General features: G+C 47.3%; 1 protein-coding gene across 4 annotated transcripts in view; it reads left to right on the top strand.

The window, feature by feature from the left end:
* Positions 1-12653, top strand: part of ATXN7L1 (ataxin 7 like 1) — a 216592-nt gene that overhangs the window by 143297 nt on the left and 60642 nt on the right. The window contains exon 1 of one of the 4 annotated variants that reach the window (XM_033088598.1): positions 4775-4819. The exons of 2 other annotated variants lie outside the window; for them this stretch is intronic. The gene's annotated coding sequence lies outside the window, so the exon portion shown is untranslated. Of the gene's footprint in view, positions 1-4774; positions 4820-5055; positions 5304-12653 lie in introns of those variants that run through there. One more of the 4 variants, XM_033088593.1, reaches the window with a different exon arrangement.

Genomic DNA, 12653 nt, shown 5'->3' with positions numbered 1-12653 from the left:
TCAGTAACACCTCAGTATCCTGAGCTCTGCCACTGAGTAATGCTCCTGGGGAAGCCAGCCAGCAGCTCTGAGCACTTGAAGGGCACCAAGCCCCACGCGGCACCAATGGGGGCACCACCCTTCAGGCTTTCATTGAGAAAAGCTTGCCCAGTTTATACATCATGCTAGCAAGCTTTACAGTCTCATTTCCAAGTTCGGCACATTAGCGCTCTGAGCAGGTCTGTGGGGGCGGCCCTGAGAGTAAAAAGAAGTGACACCAGGCTGCAGAAAATAAAAGTAAAAGGCAGAAAGTGGGGGCGCTGAGGCCCCTTTGTGCAAAGGCAAATATTATAGCTCTGCCTCCTCTCGCAGTGTTTGCACATGGCCGGCACCACCCGTGATGGTGGGGCAATCAGTTTAGTGAATTCTGACCAACATTTTAAACAGTGGACTAGAAGAGAAGAGAAAATATCAGTGCTTTTTTACTTAATTAAAGGTAAATAGTATCCTTTGGAATTTGTCTCACACCCACACGTGCACACTAAGTTGCAGTGTGCAGTTCATTGCAGACTTTGAAGCGTGAAAGCTACACTTGTAGGCCCTGAAGTCGTCACCATTATAGCAAAGGACAGAAATGAATGCCCTTAACAGTGACCTTGAGTACTCAAAAAACAAGGATCAAATAATGTTCAAAGTATAACATTTAAGAGGACAGAGTACAGTGGGATGAAGATCTTTTGGAAAGATTCCTGTTACAAAGTACTGACAATTTTTTTGAAGATTTAGTATTTTAAATTTTAAGTGGAAAGCCTTTCTACCTTCTCCCTAACTTGAATCACAAACACCAAATTTGACATTGGGGGTAGAAACCTGAAAAATATAAAATAAAAATTTTTAAATGAATTTTTAATTAATTAAAACACCAAATTTGATACATATCTAACATAAAGATATGTATCCCAGGTATACCTGCTAAGGTATGCATATATCTTTGTTATGCACATTAATAGGAACTTCAGTCATTCAAAACAGGTATTCAGAAAAATGCATAGCAAGGTTCTGTGCTCTGGCTAGGTGTTGGCCTACAAAGATAAGACTCAGAACTGGCCCTCAAGGAACTTACAGTCCAGTGATCCAGATTTCAGTCAACCGCATTTATTAACCTTCACTATAAAGTCGTTATGCAAATAGTGGTGCAGTACTGGCTGAGGCTGATTGAAATTGGCACTCTCCTGAAAAATCTCGGGTATGTGGACCCCATATGTACAAAACTGGCCTCATGGCTTTGGTCATGAGCCCACGTCACAGAGGATTAAGCCTAAGCCAGTCCCAGGTAAGGTCAGGCAGGCCGGCTCAGTCCCTGTGAACCCAGGTAACGGCAGAAATGGTGAGCATGGAGCTGAGCCCTAGGTTCTGACCTGGAAGCGTGCCCGGCAACATCAGGGTAAAGCCAACTCTGCCGCCAGTGGCTGCCACAGCCGCTGACATGCTTACCCTGCCTTTCAGGCTACTGACAGCTTAGGCCTCCATCCTTTCCTGGCTGCATCGTTTTTTTTAATCAGCTTCACACATATCCAGGCCATGTTTTAAAGTCCTCACTGGTCTCTGATCCACTTCCTCCTCTGTATATGTACGCTGATGAAGCTCCCTTCCCTGGGGGGAGGGGATGTCTAAATGGCCAGAGTGTGGGTGTAGAGCCCCAGCTTTGTCTCCATCAATGCTGTCGTCCTCAAGGGCTGGATGTAGTGTACTCACCAGCCTTCGCAAACCCACCGTATCCATCAGCAAAGCAGGATTTGTCTGGTCTGTGGTAGAACTACCTTTGTTAAGCAAGCCAGTACTAACTACAACACATTTCTGCTAATGTCCCGTATCCCCTATCAGACCACTTTTACTAATTTGATATTACAAGTTTGGTGACCATGCTTCACAGATTTTTCAGACGTTCTGATTTTAAATTGCCTACCTGCCTTCCCTAAATATGCCAGTGCTTGTCAAACCGTGTGTCCTACTTTTGGGGTTAAAAAAAAAAAGTCTCTATGCTCAGAGGAGCCACAAGGTATGTGGAAATACTGTATTCTACTCACTTTGTATCCTGTGAGCAAACGAGTTTTCCTGCCGAGGCTGTTCTGATGTACCCGTCCCCATATTCTTTTCAGGCAGCGTGGATGCAAATGTCCTGCGGTTACCAAAACAACCTCACAGAAACCAATAAGAGGCACCGCCTGTGCATCTCATCTAAGCACAGAGCTGCCTCACTTACCAGGAGATTTGATTAGTCTTTACGACCTAGGCTGCTTTAGTGACATTGCACATAAAGGCCAGCTTGACACCCAACTTGTTTGGCTTTTGCTTCTATGTTTGTTTGTTTTTTTTGGAAGTACAGTGTGTACTTCCAGGACTTTTTTTTTTCTCCAAGTCAAGTTGTTGTCCTTTCAATCTTAGTAGAGGAGGGCGCAGCTCAGCTGCTAGTTGCAGGGGGCGCTGCCCACCATCCCCCGTGGGAGTCAAGGAATTGAACCAACAACCTTGTGGTTGAGAGGCCACTGGCCCATGTGGGAATCGAACCGGCAGCCTTCGGAGTTAGGAGCATGGAGCTCCAACCGCCTGAGCCACCGGGCCAGCCCTGCTTCTATGTTTTGTTGTGTTGTGTTTTCAGGGAGCAAGTAGGAGGAGAAGTACATTCACGAGGTTGTGGTAGAACTTTCTAAACATCACCTCCCGACCATCTCCCCTCTTACATTCCGCATTCGGCATCCCTGGGCATGGTCCAGAGTACGGGGACTCCTGACAAGATGTCTCCATTCAACACTACAAAACCCCTTGGCATCTGTAGTAACTCACTGCCGTGTTCCCTCAAAGGAAATGCCCCAAGCCTGCAAGGAACCTGCTCACGTGTGTCACATGATGGTAACAGCACACCCTCTCAAGCTCAGTGTGCCCGCTCGGCACAGACAAGGCACATGGCAGTGGGACCCTTCACATGGCTCGTTACTTTCAGGGGCCTCTTGCAAAACAATTCAGCAAAAGCCTAACTTAAACACCACATTGAAGAAGAGATCCGCCACGCTGTGTGCTGAGCCAGACCCCGTCCACATGCGAGACAGCACAGCTGGGAGATGCTGGCTATGTGATGGACGGCTTGACAGGCCTGTGAGGACATTCCGCTCTGGCTTCTTAGACTAGGATTAGGTGAGGAGCCAGGGTCAGCACGTGGGTGAACTAATCAAATCAAAGAAGGACAGGCTGCAGACCAGGTGGAGGTGGTTGCTTTCCCTTGAAATCGTAGCTCTGGAGTACAGACGTCCAAAGCTTGGCCCCAGCGTGGAGCGGAACCCACCTTCGGTGTGGGGGAATTGCAATCTGTGAACCGGTACAGAAAGACCTGAAGACAGGGAGTTTTGAGAAAATCAATGGAGAAGATGTGCTTTTATAATAAAACAACTTTACTGGCTTCTTTCATTCTGTCTTCGTGTGTTCTGTAAAGTAGTAGAAACAAGCAAGGACTGCGTGAGGAGTTGGGAGCCCCAGTGCTGTTCACGATTTGCAGTGTGGCCTTGGACGTGATTTGTGGGCTCTCCAAAATCTCAATTCACCTGTCTGTGAAGGTGGGACTCACAAAGCCCACCGCTTTCAAGTGCTCTGCAAATAATATTAATAAAGCACCACCCAGCACAAGTCATCATTCGCCGGGCTGAGACCAAGGCTTCTCTGAACTTCAGTGTTCTTCCTTTGTTAAATGGGGATAATACCAGCCCCCCTCATCCTGCAGAATGCTTCTGAGATCAAATAATATTAGGTTGCTGCACACGTGATTGCAGTTTAAAAGGTTAAAAATAATTGTAAAAACCGCAGTTACTTGTGTACCAACCTAATAGAACATGTGTGAAGGAGACCAGGAAAGTATGGAGTTCCAAGTGGGCCACAGGATCACAACAGTTCTGGGCCACTTTAAGTAGTCAGTTGCCGCCCCGAGGCCAGGGCTGGTATAAGACTCGCTTGGCCTGTCCTGAACCTTCTCTCTAGGGCGTCCCTTCCCCCTTCTTCCCACCCGAGCCTAGCCTTCCTCCGCCCCTGCTCTGTCCTGTGTCTTGGATGCTCTGAGTTGCCTTTGCTCTTCTCTCAGAATCTGTCAGCAGCTGCTGCATCTTACTTGATGGGGCTCCATTTCCGATCCTGGTGAAACCATTTCTATATATAGTTTGTAATAAAAAGTGGGTTCCCTTGGGAGCCAAGTGGCAGCCATTGTGTGGGTTCATACCCACCACCACTGCACTGGTGGCCCCCGGAACCAGGGCAACGACAGTAAACGTGAATCTGCCAGATGAAAATACTTCGGTCACTGTCACCTCAAGACAGCACAGAGCCAGTCCTGCTGAGGGAGGAAGGTTGACCCCAGCAACCCTAAACTCAAAGGGGCAAGGGAAACCTTCCTCAGGACCAGCTCAAAAACAGCCCAGGGACACCGTCCCCTCCCTCCCTTTGCTTCCTGCGTGGCTCAGGGCCTCACTGCGCCCAGCAGGGAACTTTCCTGTCTTGAAAACTCCATTCAGCACGCCCCTTTTTTCTCCTGTGGGATTTACCAACTTCCAAATTCCAATGCTGCTGCAGTCACCCCAGATGTGTACCAAGGCCTCTTCATTTGCAAAATCTCTTGAGTCAATCTCTAAGTAAAAGATGCTTCAAGGAAGCACCCAGTTCCTTTTGCTAATAACCGCAGTTTGTCACGTGATCGCTGCCCCTCCCCCAACTGATTATCTCTGAAAACCCCCCACCCACCCCACCAATAAACTAGGTTGACGTCTGTCCTTTATCTGCCGACGTCTACATTTCCTTCAAGGTGGTAATCTTTTGCTTTTGTTATTTAAGTTCTGTTTTATTCTTGATTGTTACCCAATTGCTTTGGGACTTGCATAAACAGTTAACAAAAACACGGCGCACGAGGCAGCCGTTTCGCTTTCTGTGCTTGTTGTTCTTGGCACTGGGTCAGTTCTATGAACTTCTGGTGTCCAACTGGTAGGACCTGAAACTCTGTGTTTAACAAGTGCCTGTAGTCAAAACAGTTGGCGTGTGCAAGCTAGGATAGCTGGTACTGACTGCAGCTGGTCAGCCGTCGGTCCTGGACCATGCAGCATACGGAATCTCGGTGCTCCGTATCGGGTCGGGCTTTTGTTGTTTAGTTCTTGGGGTTTTTCTTTCTTGCTTTTTTTTTTTCTTTCTTTTTTGTGACGGCATCCGTGCTAATGTGGATTGCTTCAGGTTCCAAAAGTACAGCATGTTTACAGTCGTCGTAGAATCAGATTAAGTTGGCAGCCTGAGTCTCTGTAAGTGGTTTTAGTTTACATTTCTTCTTCTAGCAGGATGTTTTGCATAATTTTGCTGATCCTGGGTTATTTATAGACTTTCTTGAAGAAACGGGGATGCGTGAGTGTTTTCTGTTCTAACTGTGGAAAGTGAAATCGTTTCTGCAGTTAGAGAAATGGCAGTGCCTGTGCAGCACAGGGCTATTTTAGCTCCTGAAAATTAATTTCTCCGCGAGGTCATTTGATAACATTCCAGAGCACACTCTCCGGCCGCTGATATCAGATATCCTGATAGTTGTCTTAGAACGTGTTGTTTTCCTTTGGTCGGTCACAAACGGAATAAAATGAAAGTAACGATGCCATTTCCTCTGAGGCGCTCTGGGAGGGTGGATGCAGTGATTGGGTGTTGTTTCAAATGTCCAAAGTGGGTTTGCAGTGGTTGTTTTGTCCAGCCCGCAGGAGCAGTGTTAGCTGGCCATCCCCAGGCTGCCCAGAAGCCGGTTGGCAGGACGCTGAGCGCCTGGGGGGAGGGGCGGAGGAAGGATGGCCGCAGGGAAGTTAGTGGGTCTTCAAGTTTGTCCTCACCTAAATGACAGTAATACTCGGGTGTTTATAACACTAAAAAATGATAATCAACTGCAAGGTGGCATCACGTTAATGCATTTTCTGTTTGATTTTCTGGCCTGGCGGTACCATCTTTGGGGGCCCAGTGCATGTTTGAATGAGAACTAAAGCTGGGCACGTTTGAAATCACTAAGCCAGAATTAGCACTCTATGGAAGCGTTTCCCATAATATTTACTAGAACAGTTGGCTAAAAATTGCTCCGCTTTGCCCACGGATGGCTGTGTAATTAAATCAGCCCTTGACAGCTTACCTTGAGCACCTCCCCTCTCTGTCTGCAGCTCCCGGGATTTGCATGGGTAAGTAGCACGTTCATCAGCGTAACGAGCGTGGAGTCCCAGACTAATGGTCCAGGAGAACGTCGTAAATGAGACACTTCATTGTGCCTCTAGCTAAATATTTTAAACCAAACAAATCAAAAAGGAGGGCGAAAACGGTAAACCTCCTTTGCGCCGTGTGAAAGACCTTCTAAGTAGGGAGTCTGTCTTGATCCTGGTCCTTCGGTCCCTCACAGACAGGTCCAAACCTCCCCTCGCCCCCGGCATCACGACTCACACACACAAATGAAAATGGAGAGTTGAAACGGAAATTTCCAAGGTAGTAAATGTGGCCATTAGGCCGCGGCTTGGCGTAGTTATAACTGCTGAGTGCTGCCAAGAGCAGATTTCGTTTTCTCCTCCATGTTTCTCTCATCTATATGAAGTTAGGGGTGGCTGGGGGGGGGGGGAGTTTGTTTTTCTGGTCTCCTCTAACCTTGCTTGCAGAGAATAGTAATGGGGCTGCCTTGCTTTCCAGAGCAGGCCCTGAGCTTTCTCATGCTAGCCCCACTGAGCTGGTGAAGGATGAGTGTAGCCCTTGGGTCCCACTAGAAAAGGCTGGAGATGGGGCTTGGCTTCCTCAGTGGAGATGGGGCGGTCGGCCTCAGGCTGGACTTTGCTCCTCAGACCATGGCCTCCTCCTTGCCCCTCCAAACTGGGCAAAGTGGCTGAAGGCAGATGTTGGAAACTGGTCTAATGATTCAGATCTGCCCCGTGGATGGGGCCCGTTACACCTGCCCTTTTCTCCTCTCATGGATCGGTTCGGGATAGGATTGGAGGCCTATTCTATCCTTTTGAAGGCCTCCGATTTGAGTTGTCTGTTGGTTTTTGTGCCTCTCAGCTAGCAGTGAGTATGGGGGCTCTCACCCCACTGTGTAACCTCCTGGCCAGAGGGAATGAAGAGATGTGAAGGGACCCTCCAGGCCTTTCTGTTGGAAAGGGATGGCGGTTAATACTGAAAGTTTTCTCAGCCCTCCTGCCCTTGGGCTTTTGCATTTGAATTGGCCGAGCCCGCCCACCCTGCTATCCTTGGACAGTGAAGGCGCTACCATTTGGCAGCCGGTCAGTTCTGCCCCTCCCAGCCCCTCCTCTCGTCAGCCTGACGATACTTTCAAATACCCTCCTTCCTTGCTTTCATTTCCCTACCTGAGACTCCCAACACCACCGCCCCCTCCAGCAGAAGAGCGCTCAACGATACGGGGCGGGGGGGGGGGGGGGGGCAAAAACATGTACACACATTTTAAGAAAGGAAAAAACTATTAAAATTGTAATACTCAGTATATACCAGTAACAAAAGATGAATACAAATCACGTTGGACTTCAGAAATTACAAGAGGTGCTCAAAGTGGTTACCATCAACATAATTTTAATATATTTTTTTTCCTTTCTTAAAATCTGTGTACATTTTTTTTGGCACCTGCTGTATATCTGTTGTTGGACTGATCGCTGTTACGATCTGTCTGGGCCCCTTAGCAGCAGTGAGCATTTGTGAGTCCCTCTCTCTCCTGGCCCCCAGGGGAGTGGATCGACCTGGCCCACACTGAGTGGGAAGCCCAGGGTCCAGCAGGGTCTGGGTCTGGGAGCCTGAGGGAGGACCAAGGTATCCAGGCAGAACGCAGAGATTGGGTGGATCCCTGGTGAAAAGCAGCATGGGGCCAGATGGTCTGAGTCAGTCTGTCAAACCTGTGAATGTGCTGGTGGCTACCTCACTCTGCCGTTAGCCCACTTACCCCCCCCCCCAGTCTTATCTTTTTCTGGAAGGACAGCAATGAGAAATAGATTCATCAGAACCCACAGGGTAAGGAAGTAAGCTGAGAAAAGGAGTTGGTTTCCACCGGTCGGTGGCTTGAAGTCACGTCACTATTTCAGACCAGCTGCTGTGCACCTGTACGCTACCTAGCCAAGCCTTCAGGGCAGGCAGGATTTACCAGATGTCAAGGACCAGGACACTGTCCCCACCTTGACCTTGCTACAGTTTGCATCAGTGTGGCATTCCACAGACCACGGAGGAAGATGCATTTCATCTATGTTACGTCAGGGGTTAGGAGTCCCATGTCCTCTGCCCTCCCTCCATACTTTACTTTTTCTCCCTTATCCAATGAACATGAACAGTTTTTAGGTAAACCAATTGTGTTAATTTGCCTGGACTTTCATAACAAAATACCATAGGGTATTTAAACAACAGAAATTAATTCTCTCACAGTTCTGGAGGCTGGCAGTCCACCATCAGGATGCGACAGGGTCGGTCTCTCCTGAAGCCCCTCTCCTGGGCTTGCAGGTGGCCGTCTTCTTGCTGCCTCTTCATATGGTTGTCCCTCTGTGCACACACCCCCTCGTGTCTCATACTCTTCTTACAAGGACACCAGTCATATTGGATTAGGGCCCCCCAACCATCTCATTTTTCACCTCTTTAAAGACCTTATTTTTTAATACGGTTATATTCTGAGGTCCTGGGGATTGGGACTTCAACATATGAACTTAGGTGCAGAATGCAGTTCATAATACCAATCAACTAAGCCTGGTCCTGCCGTAAGTCAGTTAAGTATCAGAACACTGCAGTAACTGCCATGTAGAGATTCATCTGTGGCTTGTGCCTGCACATGTGAGTGTATAGAACCAGGCACTATCTCCTCTGTGGGTACATAGTCAAGGAAATGCAGTGCGAGAAAAAAAAGAATATGTTCAGAAGTCACGAGAAGACGTCACCAATGGCTATGAAAGTCGGAGTTAGCATTCATGTGTCCTGGGGTGATTTTTAGGTGACTTCAGCAGCCCATCTGTCTCGAGGGAGACTGTGGTAGGGGTAGTAGGGTGACTTGCAGACCACTGGGCTCCAGAATTCATCTGACAAAAATTGTTACCTTCTCTTCCCTCTGGGCCTCTTCCTTCCAGTGGCTTTCGGAGCAAACTCCCTCGTCGCTTAATAGATTCATTGGCATGGTCCTCTCCGTGTTTTGCCAACAACTGCATATATATATATATATATATATATATATATATATATATATATATATATATATATATATATATTTAAAATCTGCCCTCAGTGTTCATTGCCCCTGGAAGTTGGGAAACCAACCTTACATGGATTAGGAGAGGAGAATTTAGCCAGTTATTGCCTCACATTTTATAATAACTGCTGCTCTTTTCCCAGGAGCATATGGTAGGCCACGCCAGTTTTTCTCTCTCCCTCTGCGCCTGCTATGGGACATCTTTGACCCCGAGATGCTAGAGGCCTGCAGGTTGGCCTCCAACAGCCTTTTGCAAATATTTCTTTCCAGATCTTTTCTCAATGAAGACCATTTCTTCCCTGAGGTAAAACATCCTCAGCTGAGACAAGAACAGGGTTTTGGGGGCCTGCCCTGAGAACACCAGAGCCAAAAGCCAGTTCTTAGAAACTGCCATTCAGGACAGAAACCCAAGGATTAGTTGGGGTCAAGCCACAGGGGAGCTAAAAGCAGCCCTCCCAGCCCTTCATTACCTGCTGCATATTACTCAGATCCTGGTCTCAACAAGGTGACAACAGAGAGACAATGTGTTTCTGCAGGCTGGTGGGAGGATCCACTACCCTTTCTTACCCCAGCATCTGAGATGGGAGAAGTGATTGCTGCTGGGAGAGCAGACCAGGAATCTGTTTGATGCAGCGGTCCGGGGGCTGTGTGCTGAAAGACTGCCTTCTGGCAGCTGGACTGCAGCTGCAGGTTCTTCCTTGGCTTAACAGGCAGGTTCCTGGCAATGGGAATGGCATCTTTGAGAGACTTGTAACAGTAATAACCATAATACTCTTTTTTTGTTTGTTTATTTGCTTAGCCTGACTCAACTTTTAAACCTCTTACATGCCTGATCTCATTGACTATCCCTTATAGCCCTAGAAAGGTAGGTATTGTTAACCTCAGAGCGTGGAAATTCTGGAACGAGAGCCAGGATTCAGACTCCAGCTCTTGGATGCCAGTGCTCCTTCTATTGATTTCAGCTGCCTAATATCTGTATTTGGATGCCAATAAGCAGGGTCGTTTGTCTGAGAATTGGAAAACCAGTTGTTTTTCTGTTATTGTATTTCTTGTAAGTTATAAGGGCAACATCTGACAGCTCGCTGTGTGCAATGCACTGCTCTAAGAGTTTTACACTTACCGTCTTCCACCGCTGGTCAGAGGAGGCTGGTGTTAGCCTCATGAGATCCTTACCAGGCAAGGTGAAGAGATGTGGGCTGAGTGACACACCTGCCCTGAGTGGCAGGTGGCTCGGTAGAGTCACACCTCAGAGTGCTGTTCACAGGTCGCTGCCACGCTGGGGGATGTGTCAGGTTGCACACTTGGCACCATCCTCTTCCACATTATAAATGAGGATTTGGAAGAGAAATGGCATTAGTGTCAGGCTTATCAAGTTTTCAGGTGGTAGATTTGGGAAGGAGAACAGACTGACTCCAACAAGATGACATTTTCAAAGGCTACCTGTGGATAAGCAGCTTGGCAGCAAAGTGTATGAAAAAGACTTGGGAGTGATGCAGCTATCAGAAATAAAAAATCTAGATTGGGTTTTTAGCGTTAATAGGAGGAAACAGCTAGAAGCTGCTCCGGACCCCATCTGTAATGTTCTCCCTTCTGAGTTCCACAGTTTAGGAAGGACAGTAAGAGCCAAAAAGGATCCAGAGATCAAGAGGAATCGTGAAAATGATGGTTTGTGCGGAATGGTTAAAAAAGACCCCAGGGGGACATTTAATGTGGAGAAAGAGATTCCGAGGACCAAATATTTGGCAATGTGCCCCGTGGAAGGGGAACCAGAGTGGTTCAAGGTGATGCCCATGGAGCAGAAATGGGACTGCCATGCTGGCATTAGAGAGCAGCTCCGCAGAGGGAAGAACTCTCAGCTGGTGTGCAGCTGGAAGGCACCGTCCACTCAGGGGCCTGCCCTGGACTTGCCAGGCTGCTAGGCAGCCCCTTGGGTGAGTGGACCACAGCCCTGCAAGTGGGACGACAGTGCTTAGCGGAGAATGATTACCTGTGGCATTGCTTCCTGCCTGTTAGGAGTCTGTTACTCTGTCCCACTTCAAGGTCTAACACCTGGGTCCCTTTGGTGGAAATGCCGGCTGTACCAGGGATGAGGGGGCCGCCACAGGGGAGCTGTGCCTCAGTGTGTAAATAGCAGGTGCAGCCTGCCTGTGTGTGTGTGTGTGTGTGTGTGTGTGTGTGTGTGTGTGTGATTGTTTCAGACCAATTAACACTTCTTACTGGACCTGCGTTGGCCATGTTGGAGAGCTGCTGTCTGGGAGTACCTGTATGCCCCCTCCTGCTGGCCGCCTTAATTACCGTAACTTAAAAATTACCTCTTTTAAGTGATTCCAAGAAGGGCTTTGAAAGTAACTCTCAGTTATCCTGAAACTGATTGTTCTGTTTATGGGTTGTCCTGGCCCTTATATTCTGCAGGGGTTTTTTTGTGTTGTTTTTTTTTTTAATGAGGTGAAATTCATATACCATAACATTAACCATTTTAAAATGAACAATTCAGTGGCATTGAATACACTCACAAGTGGTGCAGCCACACTTCTGTCTAGTTCCAAATGTTTCGTCACGCCAAAATAAAACCGCATGTCCGTTAACAGTTAGTTCCCCTGCCCCATCCCCTTGGTGTCTGGCGACCACCAGTCTGCTTTCTGTGTCTATGGATTTGCCTGCTCTGGAGAATTCAAATGAATAATGCGTACAATATGCAGCCTTTTGTTTCTGGCTTCTTTCATTTGGATGTTTTCTAGATTCATCTACGTTGTAGCAGGCATCAGTACTTCATTCCTTTTTAAGGCTGAATAATATTCCATTGTATGTACGTGTGGACCACAATTTGTTTACCCATTCATCCATTGGTGGACACTTGGGCTGTTTCCATCTTTTGGCTATTGCAAAGAGTGCTGCTATGAAAATTCGTATATGAGAATTTGTTTGAGTACCTGTTTTCAGTCCGTTTGGACATATACCTAGGAGTAGAATTGTTGGATCATGTGGTAGTTCTATGTTTAATATTCTGAGGAACCACCATACTGTTTTCCACAGAGGCTGCACCATTTTCCATTCCCACCAACAGTGCCCAAGGGTCTCAGTTTCTGGGTTTTGGAGGGTGTTGGTTTTTTGTTTTTGTTTTTAAATTTAATAGCCATCCTAGTAGGTATGAAGTGGTATCTCATGGTGATTTTGATTTGCATTTCCCTAATGACTAATGATATCAATCATCTTTTCATAAGCTGTTGGCTGTATGTATACCTTCTTTGGAGAAATGTGTCTTACAAAGCCCTTAGCCCATTTTTTGATTGGGTTGAGCCTGCTTGTTTTTGTATTTAGAATTAAGGTTCCAAACTTCATGCTCCTCAAATGCTAGAGCAGTACAAACATTGTATATTACTCTCGTAAGCCACCTGTTCGCTGAGAACTTAGGCCACCTACT

This window comes from Rhinolophus ferrumequinum, chromosome 20, assembly GCF_004115265.2.
Source record: "Rhinolophus ferrumequinum isolate MPI-CBG mRhiFer1 chromosome 20, mRhiFer1_v1.p, whole genome shotgun sequence".
Classification (NCBI taxonomy): domain Eukaryota; kingdom Metazoa; phylum Chordata; class Mammalia; order Chiroptera; family Rhinolophidae; genus Rhinolophus; species Rhinolophus ferrumequinum.
The sequence above is the reverse complement of the archived record's forward strand: the minus strand, read 5'-3'. Positions and strand labels throughout refer to the sequence as shown.